We start from the raw sequence: 21,626 nt of genomic DNA on the forward strand, positions 1-21,626 counted from the left end.
TCATGTATTTAGAAAGGCAAAAGTGGAAAATATATTAATATTTCCAAGAGGTCAGATGGTATTTCCAGACTTTCCTCTTCCAGCCCTGACCTGGAGAAAGGCCGTATGTTTGGTAAATGATGGTAATACCAAGGGCAGTGTTTTTCTGCCCTACCCTGCTTCTTGGTAGCTGTGTACCCATGAAGAGGTTGCTCTGTGGGATGTCCACACCACCGTGGGGGCTGCCTGGTTCCTTTGGGAGGGGAGAGTGGCATGGTCAGACTCATAGAATTCCAGAGCCTCTTTCATTTCCCTGCAGTGTGGACTGTGAGTTGAGAGCATAGGATGTTGGTGGGCTGTTGGCAAGGATGGGGCTATGTTTAAGACGGAGCGGTGGTACACTGTTCTGTATCTAGCAGGAGCTGAGGGGAAACGGAATCAAGAAGGTGCCTCGCTGTAGCTAAAAAAAACCTGCACAGGAGCTCAGAAGCTACAAGCTTTGGCCCTGGGATCCAGCTAGACATCTAAGTCTCAGGACGTCGGGGACTGGGCATGGCAGACCTATGCATGTCAGCAGAAGCCCACCATGAAACCAGTCATGCTAGACAAAGGCTTAGGAGAGATTGGTTGTTTACTTAACCATATCATACTCTGCTCATCAGAAGAATCTCAGACTCAAAAAAGGCCCCACCTTCTAGTTCATTCTGGAATGCCAACAAGATGGTGGCATTCCACGAGCCGTCTTTTGACTCTGAGAACTTAGAGTGAAAGTGTTAGTGGCTCAGTTTAGTCCGACTCTTTGTGACCCCGTGGACTGTAGCCCGCCAGGTTCCTCTATCCATGGGGATTCTCCAGGCACGAATACTGAAGTGGGTTGCCAGTCCCTTCTGCAGGGGATCTTCCTGACCCAGGGATTGAACCTGGGTCTCCTGTATTGCAGACGGATTCTTTACTGCCTGCGCCACCTGGGAAAATTTAAGCCATACAGTGAGGAAAAAGCTAAGAGCCTGGGCTCTTAATTACTTCATGGAGCTGTCATACCTATCCTGGAGTCTCCTCTTTTGCACTTGCTTTAATCAAAGAATAAAACTTCCAGATTTATATCACTAGAGTCAGTTCTCTATCACTAGCAGCCAGCAGAACTCAATTCCTAGCTGAAACAATTAGCATGTTTTTTCCTCTTTGAATTTCTTCTGCGAAGAATTTATCATTTCCCCCAAGACATACATTGTGTACACAGGGCAAAGGTTATTTTTTTCAGAAACGCAAAAGAACACATTAGGAATTTTTAAAATGTTACCTGAGTGATTGTGCAGGACTGAAAGTCAAAGTTATTTGTCTTTGTTTTGTAAAACCTATGCCGAAAGGGCATAGAGATCAGGTGCATATATATACATTGATATGTGCTTCTGTTTTCTTGGCTGAATAGGAAAAAGAAAAACAACAACTAGGGGAGATGATGGCGATATGACGAGTGTGGAGGTGGAATTGCAGCATGTATGTGCGTGCTCAGTGCTTGCTGAGTCTTTGCGCCCCCACGGATTGTAGCCCACCAGGCTCCTCTCTATATGGGATTCCTCAGGCAAGAAGACTGTAGTGGGTTGCCATTTCCTTCTCCAGGGAATGATTCTTTACTACTTGAGTCACCTGGGAAGCCCAAGATAGAATTGCTGCATATAATTTATGAAAAATGCTCAGATAGTAGCACCATGGTCAAGGAGGGAAAAAAAGGCACTCCATGAGTCTGAAACATGACCATTTTAGAACATAGATAATAACGTGGGGAGGAATGGGTTGCCTGGTCCCAGCACATTAACTATCTGTGTAGACAGACTGTACATATGTCTGCCCTCTGAGTGCTGGAGGCGAGGACCCTGGGCAGGCCCTTCTCGTGGAGCTCCAGAAGGCACCCTTCACACAGGAGGGGAGGGAGCTTTCTGAAACTTCACTGAAAATTTCCGTATCTGAAACCCAAACCTATAAGCTCAATTGCTCCTTTAGCAGAATATCTGTAAATTCCTCTGTCCCCACATATTGGTTCCATATTATTTAAAATTTTCTACTGGCCACATCATCTGTATTTTTTTTTTAAATAGTGATTCTATAACTGAACAAACATTATCTTTAAAATGAAAATGTTCCTGAGGGCAGGTAATATGGTTATGTTCTTAGGGAACATAAATTTTGTTTGAAGAAAACAGAAAGAAGAGAGGAGTATGGGAATCATGTTGGTATTGAAAAGATAATTCTGGAAAGTAAGACCCAGCAAGGAAGGGCCAGATCACATGGGAAACATTCAAGTCCTGATTAGCAGAGGTATTTGGGGAAACTTCTGAAACCTTTGCACTTGTGGAGAGGTCTGCTTCCTTGTTTTTCACCTTGGATCTTACCTGCAGTAAGTATACAGCCCGGGCTACATGCAACAATCTCAGCTCATACCAGCTGTTCTGGAACAATTCTTTTACTTTCAAAATTGTCCCAGAGTTTCATAATTGTCCTCAATCATAGGATCTATTCAGGACTTAAGATAACTTGCTCTCTGGTAATTGAATAGTAGGATAAAGCTTAAAAAATCTAAAAGGTACATACTTGGAATTAGTAGATGAATAAGTCCTAGAGATCTAATGCACAGCATGGGGATTATAGTCAACAACACTGAATTGTAAATTTCAAAATGCCTAGGAAGATAGATCTTAATTGTTCTCACCATGGAAAGGAAATGATGATTATGAGATATGTTAACTAATGCTATGGTGGTAATCATATTATAATATACAAATGCATCAAATTCATACACTGCACATCTTAAATGTATAGTGTTATACACATCAGTTACATCTCAGTTAAAAAAAAAAAAGAACTGGAGAATTAGGAAAAATAGTCCCAGAATGCATTCTAAATTTTACAGAAAATCTCTTCCTGATTTTCAGAGATTCAGTCTGTGATTTCTTTCCTTAAGAGGGATACCTGTCTCACTTCTCTGTCCTGATGTCTTTCTAGGTTGGGGCAAGATCTTGTCTTGGGATAAGGTCCTGCTATCTATACTGTCTCAATGGACATGAGTTTGAGTAAACTCTGGGAGACAGTCGAGGACAGAGGAGTTTAGTGCACCGCAGTCCATGGAGTCGCAAAGAGTCGGATACAACTTAAAGACTGAACAACAGCAAACATATAGCGTAGTTAAGAGCCTCCAAAATGAAGAGAATACAGCTAAAGAGGGCCTCTCTGCCTTTTACCTGCCCCAGTGAGATAGATCAGGGGTGAAGTGGTGCTTGCGGTGTTTTTAAGAGACAAGAATAGTGATATCCATCTACGTATAGTGATGGTATGAACAATCACACCCACCTTACATGTATGTGTATTGGAGGACATAGAGTCAAGGCAAATATCTTAGACTGAATTTCCTCCAAACAGATCCCAAGTGGAAGTCGTTTATTTGGGAAGTAATCTCAAGAAGGGCTTCCCTGGTGGCTCAGCTGGTAAAGAATCTGCCTGCAATGCAGGAGAACTGTGTTTGATTCCTGGGTTGGGAAGATCCCCTGGAGAAGGGAAAGGCTACCCTATCCAGTATCCTGGCCTGAATAATTCCATGGACTGTACAGTCCATGGGGTCACAAAGAGCTGGACATGACTGAGGGACTTTGACTTTCACTTTCAATCTCAAGAAACCAACAGGGAAGTGGAAGCTGGTGAGTTAGGATGAGAAAGGAAGCCAGTGATAATAGTCTCTTATTGAGCAGGCTACCTCTGTGGCTCAGTCTAGCTAGGGACCTCTGGTAGGTTGTGTGGCATTTCAAATAAGTTGTGGAAGAACTATGGTATTTATCTACTAACTCCTGACGGTCATTTGAAATAGACTGATCCCTGGAGGCATAAACAGCCAAGAAATTCTGACCTCTCAGCAAATGGTCAGAAACATATTCCATGGTCTGAAATCTTCAAGCAAAGGGTCTCAGGTCCTTGAAGATGGAAGCCAGTGTTCCGTACAAATGTAATTCCCAAAGAGATGTAGATACGACCTTGATGATGTCTGGGGCATAGACACAGGGAAATCAACTGTATGTGAAATATGATTTCAGGAGGGTCAGAAAGATCAATCAACACTATGACAGCCCCTGTGAAAACTGTTTATCTTTCACTAATGTTGAAAACAATACTTGACTCTAATTTCTTAGTTGCAAGTTTAACGGTAAATAGGCTTCTTGGTGGCCCAGATGGTAAAGAATCTGCCTGCAATGCAGGAACTCTGGGTTCGATTCCTGGGTCAGGAAGCTCCCTTGGTGAAGGGAATGGCAACACACTCCAATATTTTTGCCTGGAGAATTTCATGGACAGAGGAGCCTGGTGGGCTACAGTCCATGGGGATTGGTAAATGTATTAACTCAATACAATTGAAAATTTCAGGTCTTTGGCATCGGACATGACTGGATCCCGTGTTTCTGATTATGCCATCGTGGTTCTTCTCTCTTTTTGTACTTTCTATGTTTTGGCTTCTTACTTACATAGGTTATCAGCTATTAGTGCAAAATTGACTACCAATTAGGTTCAACCAGTTTAGTAAGCCCAGAATAAATAAAGCACTTGTTTTGACAAAAATTCCAGAATAAGTCTAAGAAAGTTCTCACTGTATTAAATCTTGGCACTTGTAAATCCCTCTGCCAGTTATTGCTGTCAGAGAAATAAAATTTGATGATTGGCTGGATTGAGTTCATATGCCCTTCCCTTGGACTATGGGAACTGCAAAAACCTTGCCTGAATCACATAGCCCAAGTATGTGCAGGGAAATTCCTTAGAAGAAAATCAGGTTGTTGTTGTTAGAAGAAGGGAGAAAGGATAACAGACATTAATCAAATATACACACCCCACAGAAATATAGTCACATACATTGCCATTTTACCCGTTAAGTTTGAACTCTGAAAAATATTTTTTTCTATTAAAAAAAGATTTAATAATTTGATTTCTTTCAAGCCAGATGATAACTTTCTGGCTTTGCAACAGCTGTTTGTGTGATACTGAGCAATTTGCTCAAGTGGAGTCGCTTAGTCGTATCTGACTCTTTGCGACCCCATGGACTGTAGCCTACCAGGCTTCTCCATCCATGGGATTTTTCAGGCAAGAATACTGCAGTGGGTTGCCATTTCCTTCTCCAGAGAGTGTTAAAATGGGACGTTTTCTTTCTTGGAAGTTTCAGCTGAGATCTCAAAACTGAAAGCACCAGGTACCAAGGACCCCTATGTGCTAATGGCAGGTTCAAGGCCATTCTAATAGGATTGACAAGTAAGGGGCCCCCAGATATGTTCCTTGACCTTCAGCCTAGCAAAACCATGAGAGTTCATCAAGGAGAATTTCTTAAGAGACACTGGGATCCTGGGTTTCTCCTCTTTCTCATAGGGGAGAGCAAGTGGTATTTTCCACATAAATACAGTGAAGTGGGCACCTAGGGAATCCTCACAGAGCCTAGCACCTGCTCCCAGGGTTGCGTTTCCTGACTTATACCTGGAAAGGTAACTGAGACTAGGGCTGCCTCAGATGACAGAGTGGAGACAGACTTAAGAGGGAAGGAGAAAGCCCTCGTGGCTCCCTCAGTGAGGTATAGTGGTGAGGCATGTAGATTCTGAAGATGCTCCTGCTTTAGTTCAAATCTCACTTCTACCACTTACTATCTGAGTGTTCATGGTTGTGTAACTAATTTTTTTCTGTGGTTCTGTGGAAATAACTCAAAGAAGTGTTGTGAGGATAAAATAAATTGAAGTTTATTAAGGGCTTGGAATGGGATTCTTATTTCTTTCTCACTTATTTCCAAGGATCCACAGAGAAAATTGGGTTTGCGTTATCTGAAGAGGGAGGAGGAATAAGAAAGTCATCAGAGGGGCAAGTGACACAGCGGGAAGAGTCTTTTTGGGACATGTGGAAGCAGGGACTGAGAAAGGTGTCATCCATAGTCAACTAGAGGAGACATCATGCCATGTGGAGTCTGTGCTGGGATCCCTGATAATGGAAGACATCTTTGAAGAACCCTCAAATACACCCTAAAAATAAACTTTCAAAGATCTGCCCATGTGCATGAACAGCTAAGTGAGAATTGCATGATATCACTTCCCTCCCCCTTTTTTTCTGTATCCGTGCCCCCTTCCCCACATAAGAGGAGCAGCTGTGTGATGGGAGAGGAATACGAAAGCCAGGAAGAGTAATCAAAAAGACCTGAGAAAAGCTGATCCCTTCCCAAAACTTTAGCTATGAATTAGACAAAAGAGTGAAGCTTCGGGATTGATCTGAACAACATTATGCCTCCCATCCCCACTGTGCCTGCAAATTTACCTGTTGAAGCTGTAACCCCCAAAGTGACAATGTGGCTTATTGGAACATAGGAGTTTTAGGAGGTAATTCAGGTTAAACGCAGTCATAAGGGGGGACTTAATTCAATAGGATTGGTGATCTTAGAAGAAGAGAGCAAGAGGTTCCTTTCTGTGTCTCTGCCTTGTGTAGACACACCAAGAAGATTACCACCTGTAATCCAGGAAGAGAAGCTACCTAGGAGCCAAGCTGCCCAGCACCCTGATTCCATGAAAAATTAGAAATGCATGCATGCTGAGTCTTTCCAGTCGTGGATAACTCTGTGTGACCCCATGGACTGTAGCCAACCAGGCTCCTCTGTCCACGGGATTTCCCAGGCAAGAATGCTGGAGTGGGTTGCCATGCCTTCCTCCGGGGATCTTCCTGACCCGGGGATTGAACCCGCATCTCCTATGTTTCCCGCATTGGCAGGCAAGTTCTTTACCACTTGTGCCACTTGGGAAGCATTCACACTATTCATTAAAATCTAACAGTAGTTGGAAAAGCAATACTTTCAGCCTAAGACTTCACCCCAGAACAGGAAAGAAGTATTTGATATAACAGACTGAAAAGGACAGTGGTAAGAAGGCATGGACATACTTTTCAGGAGCCTAGCTTTTCTTTTCTTTTTTTTTTTTTCCATTTATTTTTATTAGTTGGAGGCTAATTACTTTATATCATTGCAGTGGTTTTTGTCATACATTGAAATGAATTAGCCATGGATTTACATGTATTCCCCATCCCGGTCCCCCCTCCCACCTCCCTCTCCACTTGATCCCTCTAGGTCTTCCCAGTGCACCAGGCCCGAGCACTTGTCTCATGCACCCAACAGAGCGAAGTAAGCCAGAAAGATAAAGACCATTACAGTATACTAACACATATATATGGAATTTAGAAAGATGGTAACGATAACCCTATATGCAAAACAGAAAAAGAGACTCAGATGTATAGAACAGACTTGTGGACTCTGGGAGAAGGCGAGGGTGGGATGTTTCAAGAGAACAGCATCGAAACATGTATATTATCTAGGGTGAAACAGATCACCAGCCCAGGAGCCTAGCTTTTCAATAATTTGGTTGCATGCAACTTCTTTGGACTATGTCTCATTTCTCTAGAATTATAAAGGAGTTGGATTTAATGGGACTCAAGTCCCCATGGCAGCTCAGATATTTTATTCAATGATTCCTTTCCATTTATGTGAAAGAACTTCAGATATTTTCATGAAAATACAAATATTTTCAAGAAAAGTAAACGCAATATGTCAGAACACTTCAAAAACAAGATAGAAAAAGGAAGACCTTTTAGAAAACCAGAAGTCTTAGGGTTTTTAACCACAAACCACACTTTTGTTAGGCCCCAAACTCCAAGTCACCAGTATTAGCCATTTCATTTAAGAAAGTACATTAGACTACAAATCATTTAGTGAAATTCCAGTGGTTCTTGACTAATAAGCGTCCGCCAGTGTTCTCAAAAATTTTTCTTAATAGTCTAAAACTAATTTTAGTGAATATAAACTAAATTATGAAGACCACACACACAGACAAACACACATACTCAGTGTCTCGACCAAAATGAGTTTAGGACTCTAGAACTTCTGGCTAATAAAACCCCTGATTTCAAGTAGAATATAGCTAACCATCCAAGTTTTAAAAAGTTGCTGTGGCTTTCTGAAAGATGTGCAGAGCACTTCATATTCACTCTCAGGCAGCTCATCCTAGTAGTTTTTCTTTAAAGAAAATTATTTCTTTCCTAGACCACATATGTCCCTATGCTTGCAGAAATCATAATTCCAGCTTTTAAGTTCTCTATGCACTGATCTGAGCTTTAAAGACATTCCCTTCCAACATGTCAAAATCTTAGATTTCTGAGGAGGAGAAATCAATGAAAATGTACACTATAAATTCTCATTTAAAAAGCACCTGCCCGTACAAAAGTGTTTTCACAGTTAAATATTGCCAGTCATGTGTAATTTGCAAGCTGCATGTATAGAAATGCTCCATTGAAGACCTGCCCAAACCAAGAGCCAGTGTTATTAAAAGTCTTTGTACCCTTTTCACATAAATCTAGTGCTTCTTACACAAACATTTTTCTCATGTCAGAGTGATTCATAAAGCCTATAATCCCATGGGTGTAATAGGACACCTCTCAATTACACATCCTAGGGATGAGTAATTTCACAAGCTGAGGGGAAAAGATAAATGCATTAAAATGTTCCTGTGAAACAAATATTGGAGAGAGAAAGGGATGAAAAAGGAAGTGAATGTAGAAACTGAAGATTTACTTCATTGCACAGAAAAGAATATTAGATCTGCCTTGGCAGACTGCTTAATTCGTAATTCTGCACAAACAACCCTAGTAACAGAACTGCCAAAAGCCTTCCTAATATGCATGCACCTACAAATGCTCAGCTTTGTCTCTGCTAACTGCAAAGTATGAGAACTGTATAATAATCACATCTCATAGTGAGTCATGGGTCAGAGAATCTGTGAAGAATTCTCTCATTATGTTGTTTCATTCAGAAGCAGTTTGATACAGAAGCATTGTGGTTGGGACTTTCTGGGGTTTTAGCAGCAGCTATATGTTGAGCTTCTAACGTGTAGAAAAGTACACAGTAGCTAGGAGTAACCTGGGTATGACATTTACAAGAACAACGGTTTATATATGAGAAGGCAAATAGCCATATAAAACAGGATCATTTGTCTTGGGTGAAAAAACCCTACAGATGTGAAGAATTAGGTAAAATCAGATTTTTGGAATCACTAAAGAAGGTTTCATGGGTGAATGGACAAATGGAACTTTAAAAGAAAGGTAGTCTTTACATAAGCAGAAGTGGAGAGAGGATGTCTTGGAAAATTATCTTGTGTTGAAGAAATGGAACCATATAGGCCTAGATGCTGAAATATTTAAAGCATGCTTGAAGAAAATGTATATGACTGGATTGAACAATATGAAGTTGCTGGTTTTGTAGGTTAGAAATGATGACGTGTCCTCAGCTTTGTAAGATGCAGGTCTGGCACGCACGTCACTTCAGTTATTTCTGACTCTTCGTGACTCTGTGGACTGTAGCCAGGGTCCTCTGTCCACGGGATTTTCCAGGCAAGAATACTGGAGTGGATCCTCCAGGGATCTTCCAGACCCGGGGATCGAATCCGCGTCTTCTGCCTTGCAGGCATCACTGAGCCACCGAGGAAGCCTGCAGGTCTGGCGTACTAGAAGACAAGGGTGGATATGTGGGTGGGAGCCAGTTTATGAAGGAGTTGGAAATGTCATGGCAAGGTGCTTATAGTGAGGCATTTCTTTTAAACCTCATCAACAGCACAGCATTTGAAATCTAAAAAATTAAGAATCTTAGAATTTTCTAGGGAAGGGATCTTAGGTAAAACTTAGTTTAACTTCCAACCCTTGAATGACTTGTTCACTGACTTGCTTTTATCATCCTGATGGTAACGAAGGTACACCTAATTCCACTAATTATCTTTTGAGTCCACTCTAATGGTTTGTTTCTTTATTCTTTTGTTTGTGTGTTTATTTAATCTTGAACCAAAGATCAGTGCTACAGCAAAGTTAAACTTTAGGTCATCCCTCAAACATTTGAAGACACCTGATTAAATAGTCTCTTTCTTAATTTTGTGACAGTTTCAGGCTTCTCACCATTCTAGCTGGCTTCCTTTAGACACACTCCAATTTTTGAGTTTCTCTGAAAGTTTAGTGTTCAACGCAAGATAGTACGACACACTGTGTGGATGTTGTATACAGACATCTATCCTTCTTCTAGACGTGTTTTCTGATTAATGTATGATAATATAATTGAATCTCCTCGGCAATCGCTATACAAAGCAAAATCATATCAAGTTTACTGTCAGCGAAAACCTAATACATTTCCTACCCAGACAACTAAGCCATATTGTATAGCTGTGCAAACAGTTTTGTGTATCACAGTTAGGGCTTTTCATTAAATTCTTATTTGACGACATCTGGATAGAGTTAGCCCCTTGTTTCAACCCCTTGCTAAAATCACTCTTTTTTCAGTCAGCATATTATCTGCTATATTATCTGCTATAAAAATTTTCATCTGCAGGTATAATCAGCAGGCATCAAACCTTTTACAGTTGTCTTTGATAAAATGAATAAAGTGGAATTCTAAAGTATATCATCTTATACTTTGTCATATCACATACAAAAATAAACTTAAGATGATTAAAATCTAGATGTAAGATCTAAAATCATAAAACTCATAGAAGAAAACAGGCAGTAGGTTCTTTGACATTGGCCTTAGCCATATTTTTTAAGATGTGTCTCACTAGGCAAGGGAAACAAAATAAAAAATAAACAAATAGAACCATATCAAGCTAAAAAGCTTTTGCACAGTGAAGGAAATTATCAATAAGATGAAACAGCAGCCTATTGAATGGGATAAAATATTTGCAAATGATCTATCTGATAGAGGTCAATAATCAAAATATACAAAGGAGTCATACAACTCAACATAAAAAAAAAGAGCAACGGAATCAGAAATTGGGCAAAGGACCACTCATTTTGTCTTCTTTGGAATAGACATTTTCCCAAAGAAGTCATAGAGATGGCCAACAGACACATGAAAAGATGCTCAACATAACTATCAGGGAAATGCAAATCAAAACCACAATGAGACAACTGTTCACATCTGTCAGGATGACTAGTATCAAAATAACAAAGAGCAGCAAATGCTGGTGAGGACGTGGAGAAAAGGGAATACTTGTGCACTGTTGGTGTGAATGTAAATTAGTGAAGTCAATATGGAAATCAGTATGGAGGTTCCTCAAAAAATGAGAAATAGAATTACCATATGACTCATCAGTTCCACTTCTGGATAAGTATTTGAAGAAAATAAAAACATTAATTCAAAAAGATAGATCAACCGTTATGTCCACTGCAGTATTATTCACAATAGCCAAGATGTGGAAACAAGCCAAGTGCCCATCAGGAGGTGGGTGAACAAAGCTGAGGCGTGCATAGAATGGACTGCCACACAAGAGGACAAAATCTAGCCATTTTTGACAACGTGGCTGGGCTTAGAGGGTATTATGCTAAGTGAAATAAGTCAAATGGAGGAAAATCAACACCATATGATTTCACTTGTATGTTGAATCTGAGAAACAAATTAATGAACAGAACAGAACAGACTTAGAGATGCAAAGAACAGGTGGTTGCCAGAGGAAAGAGAATTGGTGGGATGAGTGAAATAGGTGAGGGAGATTAACTGCTATAAACTTGCAGTTACAAAATAAAGGAGTCATGGGGATACAATATACAGCGCGGGGGATACAGTCGATTATATTGCAATATCTTTGTATGGTGACATATAGTAACTAGATAAATCAATTCCACTTCAGTTAAAAAATACACAAACATTGGGAGGAAATACAGCAAAACACCAATGACAGTTATCTCCGGAGGGTGCGGGTAAAGGATGATGGTTAATTTTTGCTTCACAAGTTTATGTATTTCTAGTTGTCTGCAATGAACATGTATCTTTTGTAAAGTTAGGAAGAAAACAATAAATGTTATTGAAAATGAAAAAAGTGAAAGAAAGAAAGAAGTACACCACTAGATGATCATTATCTGGGTATGCATAAACTATTTAGAAAGTAACATTTATGAAATTCACCTAATCTTGCTACAATGTGACTGATATTTCTCAATCTCAGTCCTAAGTATAGCATGATATGGGTAAGGTGTCTTGGTGATATACTGGCTGCCTTTGCTTTCAGCATTTTCTATTTCATAAGCTGTATCTCAACATTATTATCACAATTTTTGCTTAATGGGTTGTTTCTACAAGGCCTTTGTAAACAAGAGTGAGGTAGAATACAGAAGCCACCTTTGTTATGCAGTAGGACCCATCCATCAATTATCTCTTCAGTTATTCCTATACCCCACCACAAAAGATAATTAAAACACTAGTCAGGAAACCTTTATATAAAAGGCCAGATAGTTAATCTTTCAGACTTTTTGGGCTATGTGGTCTCTGTAGCAAATACTCAACTCTGCTTGCCACAGCAGGCCCAAAGCAATCATGGATGATACTAAACAAATGGGTGTGGGTGCATTCCAATAAAACTTTATTTACAAAGACAAGCAGCAAGCTGGTTTGTCCCACAGCCGTAGTTTGCTGACCCCTGTATTAATATATTAGTGTTAACACATTGTCAGTGGTCATATTTGTAAGGTCTGAAAGTTCGGAAGAGTCTCTAAAGGAGTAATTATAGATGAGAGAACTCAGGAAATTTGAAGATTAAAATCTTTCCCTGAGGGGAGAAGATAGCTACCCACTTCAAGGAGCTGCAGGGACAGCTAAGGGCTTTAAGGAGGAGAGAATGGATAGTTGCCTTTTTCTGTAAGAGTGTGCCTAGCAACCAATGCAAATTTCACCCATTTTGCATTTTTGCTGAGGTCTGGGGCAGGTTTCAGTATTGATATTATCCAAATATCACACTCAGTTCTCTAGGGGCTTGATGTGAAGCCAAAAAGTATACAGCATTCAGCTACCAACAGCTTGAAGTATTTCTTCACTTGGCTGGTGGCAAGTTGGTGAGAAAGCCTTGGGCACATACGTGGAAAACAGTACCTACAGGCAAAGTGGAGAACTGGGTTCAGCAAGCCTTGACCTGGGCACTAACAAAGTACCATTATAGTGTAAAAGTAGACAAATGAAACTTCCTTCTCAGGGAAAAGCCAGCCTGTCAAATGAACTGAAGTAGGAGCCAAAAGAATCTTTCAGGAAGGACATTATTTTTTACTTTTGTATGGAGTTCCTATACCATCTTCCTTCAATTATAAAATAGCATGGTTTGGAAGATGCACAACTGATATATTAGCCACTTTACAGAAAGGAAACCAGGGCAAACTAAACTCAACCATATTAAATCTTCACATCAATTGTAGAATACATTTTGGCTTTAGAAATTCAAAAAGTAAAAAAAACCTAAAACATCAGCATAATAAAATGGAAAAAAATATTTTATATGATCTCCTCTACTGTTCTCTCTCCATCCCCAAACACACACACACATCCCTTGGCTTTATGGAAAAATAAAACAAGCAGTTGTCTATCACTCATTCTTCAGGATTAAGGCAACAGAAATGAACTTCATTGCTTTGTCCCAATTTGTCTGTTCTAAGATGAAATGAAATCTTATACTTGGATTGTTTTTACGTGGATATGAAACTATTAAGAATTTTTAAAAATTAATTAATTTAATTGGAGGCTAATAACTTTACAATATTGTGGTGGTTTTTGCTGTACATTGACATGAATCAGCCATTGGGTGTACATGTATCCCACCAGTTTTAGATTTATACATTTATTACAAATATAGTACAGAGAGTTTTAACATATACCTGCCAAGTTTTTAAGTTCAGTTCTTGCTTGTTGTTGTTGAATTTTAAGAGTTATTTGTATAATTTTAGATAGAAGTTCTATATCAGAAATATTTTGCAGATATTTTCTCCCAATTCATGGTCTGTTTCTCTTTCTCTTGACTGTGTTCTAATTTCCTTCTTCTGTTCTAGGGTCTCATTAGTGATGTCACATCAAATTTAATAGTCATGTCTCCTTCTGTTTCTCTTGGTTTTAACACTTTCTCAGACTTCTCTTGTTTTCAATGACCTTGATAGTTTTGCATACTGTTGGTCAGACATTTTGCAGAATGTCCCACAGTTGGAATTGTCATACATTTAAATTCTTTTGTCAGTTTCTGCATTCCATGGGGGAGTCCCCTAAACTCCTAAATTAGTTTTAACATTTGTATACATTAAGATATATTCTTCGTGCTATATGACTCTGTGAATTTGGACAGATGCTGAACATCTTGTGTTCTCCACTGCCGTATCATATAAAACAGTTTTACTGCCCTGAAAATTCCTTTGTTTGGCCTATCAACCAGCTTTCCTCTGCCACCCCCAGAACTCCTGGCAACATAATGATCTGCTTATAGTCATGATAGTTTTGCATTTTCCAAATATCATATTCTTATGGAGGCATAAAGTATGAAGCTTTTTCAAACTGGCTTCTTTCATTTAAGGTTCCTCCATGTCTTCCAGGGTTTATTAGATCATTTCATTTCATAGCTAGATAATATCCTATTTAATGATGTGCCAAGTGTGTTTATTCTGTCACCAATCGAAGGAAATCTTGGTTGTGCTCAATTTTTGATGATCATAAATTCCTTTTAAATGTTTGTGTGTATATTTTTATATGAATATAAGTTTTCAACTTATTTAAGGAAATACCTAGGAGAGTAATGCTGGATCTTATGGTAAACCTATGTTTAGCTTTGCAAGAAACTGTCAAAGTATCTTTTGAACTGGCTGTACAGTTCTAGCAATGACTGAGTTTCTGTTGCTCCACATCATGACAAACATTCCATGTTGTCGGTGTCTTGGACTTTCTCCATTTTAATAAGTGTGTGTGTGCGTGCATGCCAAGTTGTTTCAGGCGTGTCTGACTCTTTGGAGACCCTAAGGACTGTAGTCCGCCAGGCTCTTCTGTCCCTGGGATTCTCCCGGCAAAAATCCTAGAGTGGGTTGAGATGCCCTCCTCCAGCGGGTCTTCCCAACCCAGGGATCGAACCTGCATCTTCTATGTCTCTTGCATTGGCAGGTGGGTTCTTTACCACTAGAGCTCCCTGGGAAGCCCAAGAAGTGTGTAGTGATATTTAATTATTGCTTTAATTTGTAATTCTTTAGTGATAAATAAATGCTGAGCATCTTTTTACATACTTATTTTCCATTTGCATATTTTCTTTGTTGAAGAACCTGTTCAGATATTTTGTCTATTTTTTAAATTGGGCTATTTACTTTCATTTGGTTGAGTTTTAAGTGTTACTTATGCATTTTGGATATATATCCATTAATTATCAGATATATGTTTTGCAAATAATTTTTCCCAGCCTGTGGGTTGTCTTTCCATTCTTTAAATAGTGTTTTCTATAACATAGCTTTTGATTTTTTAAACTACTTTTATTATGCTAAAATATCTATAACAAAATTTTCCGTTTTAGCCACTTTTGAGGTGCAAGTCAGTGGCATGAATTACATCCTCAACATAGTGTAACCATCTCCACTTAATTTCCAAAATTTTCATCACTGCAAACAGCAATGTTGTACACATTAAGTAAGACCTCCCAACTGGCCTAACCCGAACTCCTAATACCTTTTCTGTCTCTCTAAATTTGTCTATTTGAGATATTTCTTATAAGTGGGATCATACAAATGAAATATTTGTCCTTTTGTGTCTATCTTATTTAATTTAGCATGTTTCCAAGGGTCATCCCTTTTATTGCATGTATCAGAACATAATTTCTTTTAATGGGTGAGTAATATTTGACTGAGCGACTGAACTGAACTGAACTGAACTGAATATTTGACTGATGTGGAAGCTGAGACTCCAATACTTTGGCCAGCTGATGCAAAGAGCTGACTCATTTGAAAAGACCCTGATGCTGGGAAAGACTGAGGGCAGGAGGAGAAAGGGATGACAGAGGATGAGATGGTTGGATGGCATCACCGACTCAATGGACATAGTTTGGATGAACTCCTGGAGTTGGTGATGGACAGGGAGGCCTGGCATGCTACAGTTCATGGGGTTGCAAAGAGTCAGACACGGCTGAGTGACTGAACTGAATTGAACTGAATATTCTGATATACCTACATATTATATTTTGTTTATCCATTCATTGGTTGATGGGCACCATGTAGTTTTCATCTTTTGGCTTTTGTGAATAGTATTGCTATGAGTACTGGCCTAAAAGTTTTTTGAGTACCTTTTTTTCAATTCTTTTGGATATATACCTGGAGGTGCAATTACTAGGTCATATAATAATTCTGGGGAATATCCTGGTGGCTCAGACAGTGATGAATCTACCTGAAATTCAGGAGACCCAGGTTCAATCCCTGGGTCAGGAAGATCCCCTAGAGAAGGGAATGGCAACCTACTCCAGTGTTCCTGCTTGGAGAATTCCATGAACAGAGGAGCCTGGTGGGCTACAGTCCATGGGACACCACTGAACGACTAACACTTTCACTTTCATGGTAATTCTGAGTTCATGGGGTCACTGCTACTGCTGCTAAGTCGCTTCAGTCGTGTCTGACTCTGTGCGACCCCACAGACAGCAGCCCACCAGGCTCCCCGTCCCTGGGATTCTCCAGGCAAGAAAACTGGAGTGGGCTGCCACTTCCTTCTCCAATGCATGAAAGTGAAGAGTGAGAGTGAAGTCGCTCAGTCATGTCTGACTCTCAGCGACCCCATGGACTGCAGCCCACCAGGCTCCTCCGTCCGTGGGGTTTTCCAGGTAAGAGCACTGAGCGGGGCGCCATCGCCTTCTCCATCCTGGGGTCACAGAAAGTCCCAAACAACTTAGTGACTAAAGAACAAGGGCGATTCTATGTTTAGCTTTTTGAGAAGAAACCAAACTTTTCCACAATGACTTACCATTCATTATTTATTCCTCCCAGCAGCACTTGATGGTTCCAGTTTCCCCACATTCTCACAACACTTGCTATTTTCTGTTAGCTTTTTAAGAATAGTAGCCATTTAAATGTGTGTGAGATATATCTCATTGTAGTTTTGACTCATGCTTTTCTTAAGACTATGTTGAACCTGTTTTCATGTGGTTATTAGTCACTAATGCGTTGGTATATCTCTTTGGAAACCATCTTATTCAAACCCTCAAACTACTTTTACTTCTTTGGGTCTTTGTGTTGTCACAGCTGTCACATCTCTTGGATATTCACTCCATATTGCTTATTTATTTATTTATGGCTGTGCTGGGTCTTTGCTGCTGCTCAGGCTTTTCTCTAGTGCAGTTAGTGGGGGGCTATTCTCTAGCTGCGTGTGCAGGCTTCTCTTTGTGGTGGTTTCTCTTGTGCAAAGCAGAAGCTCTAGGGTGCATGGGTCTCAGGAGCTGTGGCTCCTGGGCTTGGCAGTTGCGGCTCTGGGGCTCTGGAGCCCATGCTCAGCAGCTGTGATGCACAGGCTTATGGCTCTGAGGCATGTGGGATCTTCCCCGATCAGGAATCGAACCCGTGTCTTTTGCATTGGCAAGCGGATTCTGTACCCCCAATTGTGTATTAGATGTATGACTTACAAATATTTTCTCCCATTCTGTGGGCTCTCTCTGTCTCTTTTTTTAAATTTAGACTTAATTTTTTTAGAGCAGTTTTAGATTGACAGTAAAACTGAGGGGAAGATACAGAGATTTTCCATATATTTCCTGCCCCCACATGGCACAGTCTCCCTCATCATCAGTATCCCCCATGAGAGTGGTACATTAGTGACAATGGATAAATCTACATTACTATTACATCATCATCACATAAACATCACAGCTTTTTCTGCAATTCACTGTTCTCCTTGTGCATTCTATGTATATGGACAAGTCTGTACCAACACATATCTGCCACTTTGGTATCATACGAAGTATTTTCACTGTCCTAAAACTTCCATGTGCTCTACGGATTCCTCCCACCCTCCCCACAACCTTTGGCAACCACTGATCTTTTTATTGTGCCCATAGTCTTGCCTTTCCCAGGGTGTCATATAGTTGGAATCATGTAGTATGTAGCCTTTTCAGATTGACTTCAAGTTTCCTCCATGTTTTTCCTGACTTAATGGCCCACTTATTTGCAGTGCTGAAGAATGTCGCACTGTCTGGATGGACCACTGTTTGTCTATACACTCACCTACTGGAGGACTTACAGTTGCTTTGAAATTTTGTCAGTTATGAATAAGGCTACTGTAAGCATCTGTGTGCAGGTTCTGTGCAGACAGAAGTTTTCAACTTCTTTGGATAGTGCCTAGGAGTGGATTGTTGGGTAATTTGGTAAGAGTATGTTTCATTCCGTGAGAAACAACCAAATAGTCTTCCCAAGTGGCTGTACTATTTTTGCATTCACAAGAGTAATGAATGAGCATTCCTATGCTCTACATGCTTGCTAGCATTTGTTATAGTGAGTGTTCTGGATTTTGACCATCCTAATAGATGTGTAGTGATATATCACTGTTTTAATTTGCATTTCCCTATTGGCATACAATGTGGACCATCTTTTCACAAGCTTATATGAAATCTGCATTTCTTCTTGGGTCTGTTAAGGTCCATTTTTAAATCAAGTTGTTTGCTTGCTTATTATTGAATTTGATTATTGCTGAGTTTTAAGAGTTTTGTATATTTTTGATAACAGTCCTTTATCAGCTGCATTTTCGCAAATAGTCTCTCCCATTTTATCTTGTCTTCTCATTCACTTGACATCGTCTTCTGAAGAGCAGAAATTTTTAGTTTTAATGAAGTTTGGCTTGTCAATTTTTTTTTTCATGGATTGTACCATTGGTGCTGTACTTAAACATTGCCATAATAAAAGTCATCTAGATTTTCTTCCACATTATCTTCTAGCAGTTTTATATAGTTCTGCATTTTACATTTAGGCTTGTGATCCATTCTGAGTTAGGTTTTGTGAAGGGTGTAAGGCCTTTGTCTAGATTCATTTTTTTTTGCATGTGGCTGTCCAGTTATTCCAGCACCATTTGTTGAACTTACTGTCTTTTCACTCTCTTGATAGTGCTCCTTTGATGTTCTTTGATGAACTTCTAATCAAGCCTAATTTCTGTTTTCTCTTAAAAATTTTTTTTGTATATGTGCATGGTAAAGGTCCAATTTCATTCTTTTGCATGTTGATGTTTTCTGGAAAACTTACAAGTTTTCTGGGAAACTTTCTTCAAGGACCGTTTTTTCCCTATTGTGAATAGTTTCCTCATCCTTGTCAAAAATCAGTTGAGCACAGAGTTGAGTTTCTTTTTATGTTCTCAATTCTATTCTATTCTTCTGTTTGTCTATTCTTATGTCAGAACCACAAATTTTGATTACCTTAGCTTTTTAATGCATTTTGAAATCAGGAAGTGTGAGTCCTTCAGCTTTGTTCTTTTTCAAAGATATTATTGCTATTCAGGGTTCCCTTGAAAGTCCATGTGAATATTAGCATTTGTCCATTTCTGCAACAAAAAAAAAGGCATTGGGGTTTTGATAGGGATTGCCTCATCAACAGGTAACTGGAGGCAGGATGTGAAATGCTGACACCTTGCCCCGTTAGGAATATAAATTCTACCTAGAAGTTGGGAAGAGAGGGAAACCTTCTGTTCTCAAGGGTGTTTCTCTTTCACTGACCTGAGATGGGAAGAGGAAACCCATCTTGTTTCAAATGCTATAGATTCTCACTGTTCTTAGTGAGTTTAGTAGTAGATGCTCTTGAATGAGTGTTTCTTCATTTGCTATATACCTTTAGGGTCATTTCCAAAGACTTTAAATAGTTGTTTCTTTAAAAAGTTTTTTTACCAGGTTCTTCGGTGAATGTGTCAGCAATGCTCCTAATACTGTCATGCTATTAGTGGAATTCTCAACATAATTTAATACAAAATTTATAACTTGTTAAACTCTTCAGAAAGCGGATTTGTCCTTCACAGAAAACCAATTTGAATTATAAATTTATTCACAAAATACTTGTTATAAATTGGTGTGTGGCATCTTCCCCAACAGTGTCAAAGTTTTGGATATTTCTAGTAAATTTTATGTCTTTTTTGGATCAATTAGTGACTTAAGATATGGTTTGATTTTTGTAATTCAAAAAATTTGATTGAAGCATTGTGTGTAAACTGTACACATTTGCAAGGAAAGGTAGTAATCTGACTCCTTTCACAAAGCATATTTTCCTTTCTATTTTATTTATAATGTATCAATAATGTATCAATGTATTTCTTATGAAAGGTTTAAATAAACAGTTCTATATCCCATAGAAGTTTAATGCATTTGTATACATACATGCTTATATATAATTTAAAAACAAATGCATCTATTTTCTGCAACTTCATTTTTTCACTTCATAGCAGCTCTTAGAAAGTTTTACTTGTTAGTTGGTATCTATCTTCTTCATATGTTTCTTCAGTGATTGCAAAATATTTCATAATGTGGATCACTTTATTTTATCAAAACACTCCCCTATTGGTGAACATTTAGGTTTCCTTTTTCTTGAATTTTAATTATAATTATTTGGAATTGGAATTCATTGAACATTACTCACCAAAGTGGATTTGGGTTCAGTTACATGTAACAGAAATTCTAAATAATAAGCTTTAACTTTCCTCTTTACCATACACTTATCAAGATGCTCAGAGGTGGGGTGAGTTGATGATGTTACTGAATTCTTAGTAGATCAGGGTCAAGGATTCTGAGATTCTCCTGGTTTTCCCTTCCAGATCACAAAATGGCTACCAGCTCAGCTTCTCATCCACATTCCTGGTCAAAGGAAGGAAAAAAATACAACATGCAAATAAAGCTTATGCCCCTGTTAAAGTGCTTTCTTGCAAACTGTTATGCGCTGAATTGTGTTACGCCCTCCTAATTTGTATTTTGTATTCCTAATTCCTAGTATCTCAGAATGTGACAGTAGTTGGAGATCAGGTCTTTGAAGAGGTAATTAGATCAAAATAAGGTTATTTTAATGGACTCTAACCTGATGTGACTGGTATCTTTATACAAAGAGCAGATTAGGACACACACACACGCAGAAAAAGACCATGTGAAGATACAAAGAGAAAGTAACCATCTACCAGCCCAAGAAAGAGGCCTCAGAAGAAACTGACTCTGCCAACAGCTCGATTGTGGACTTTTATCCTCTAGAAATTGTGAGAAAATAAATTTGCATTGTTGTAAGCCGCCCAGTTTGTAATTTGCTACGACACCCTAGGAAATGAACACATGTACTCCATGATGTTTTTGCTTACATCACACTGATTAGAAGTATGTCACTTGAATATCCTTAGATGTAAGGAAGACTAGGAAATATATATACATACATATATACATTTTATAGTTGAATATATTGCTGTCCCTATAAAAACCAGGATTCTGATGCTATTAATAAATGAAGAAGATATAATAGGTCATGGATAGTCTCTGTTACTGAATTCTAAACCCTTTACTTAAATAATCTTATTTAATCTTTATAACAACTCTGAAATATTGTCTAAATCAAGGAGTCAAATAAAAGGCCATATATTACTGCACAAAGCACCCTGATTGGATCACAGACTGTCTGACTGTAGAACCTAGGAGTCTAAAATATCTCAACATTTTGCTTGCTATTATGCATAATACCTGAAGAAGGGAATGGCAGTCCACTCCAGTATTCTTGCCTGGAGAATTCCATGGACACAGGAGCCTGGCAGGCTGCAGTCTGTGGGGTCGCAAAGAGTCAGATATGACTGAGTGACTAACACACACACACAT

At 39.1% G+C, this 21,626-nt stretch overlaps 1 long non-coding RNA gene across 1 annotated transcript in view; it reads left to right on the top strand.

Annotated features, from left to right (window-relative positions):
- The window catches only part of LOC139034668 (uncharacterized), a 35,036-nt gene extending 13,986 nt beyond the window's left edge, over positions 1–21,050 (top strand). Inside the window, exon 4 of the long non-coding RNA XR_011487160.1 lies at positions 20,594–21,050. This is a non-coding gene — a long non-coding RNA (uncharacterized lncRNA). The remainder of the gene's footprint in view (positions 1–20,593) is intronic.
- Positions 21,051–21,626: the final 576 nt, after the last annotated feature.

The sequence above is a fragment of the Odocoileus virginianus genome, chromosome 4 (genome assembly GCF_023699985.2).
Source record: "Odocoileus virginianus isolate 20LAN1187 ecotype Illinois chromosome 4, Ovbor_1.2, whole genome shotgun sequence".
NCBI lineage: Eukaryota > Metazoa > Chordata > Mammalia > Artiodactyla > Cervidae > Odocoileus > Odocoileus virginianus.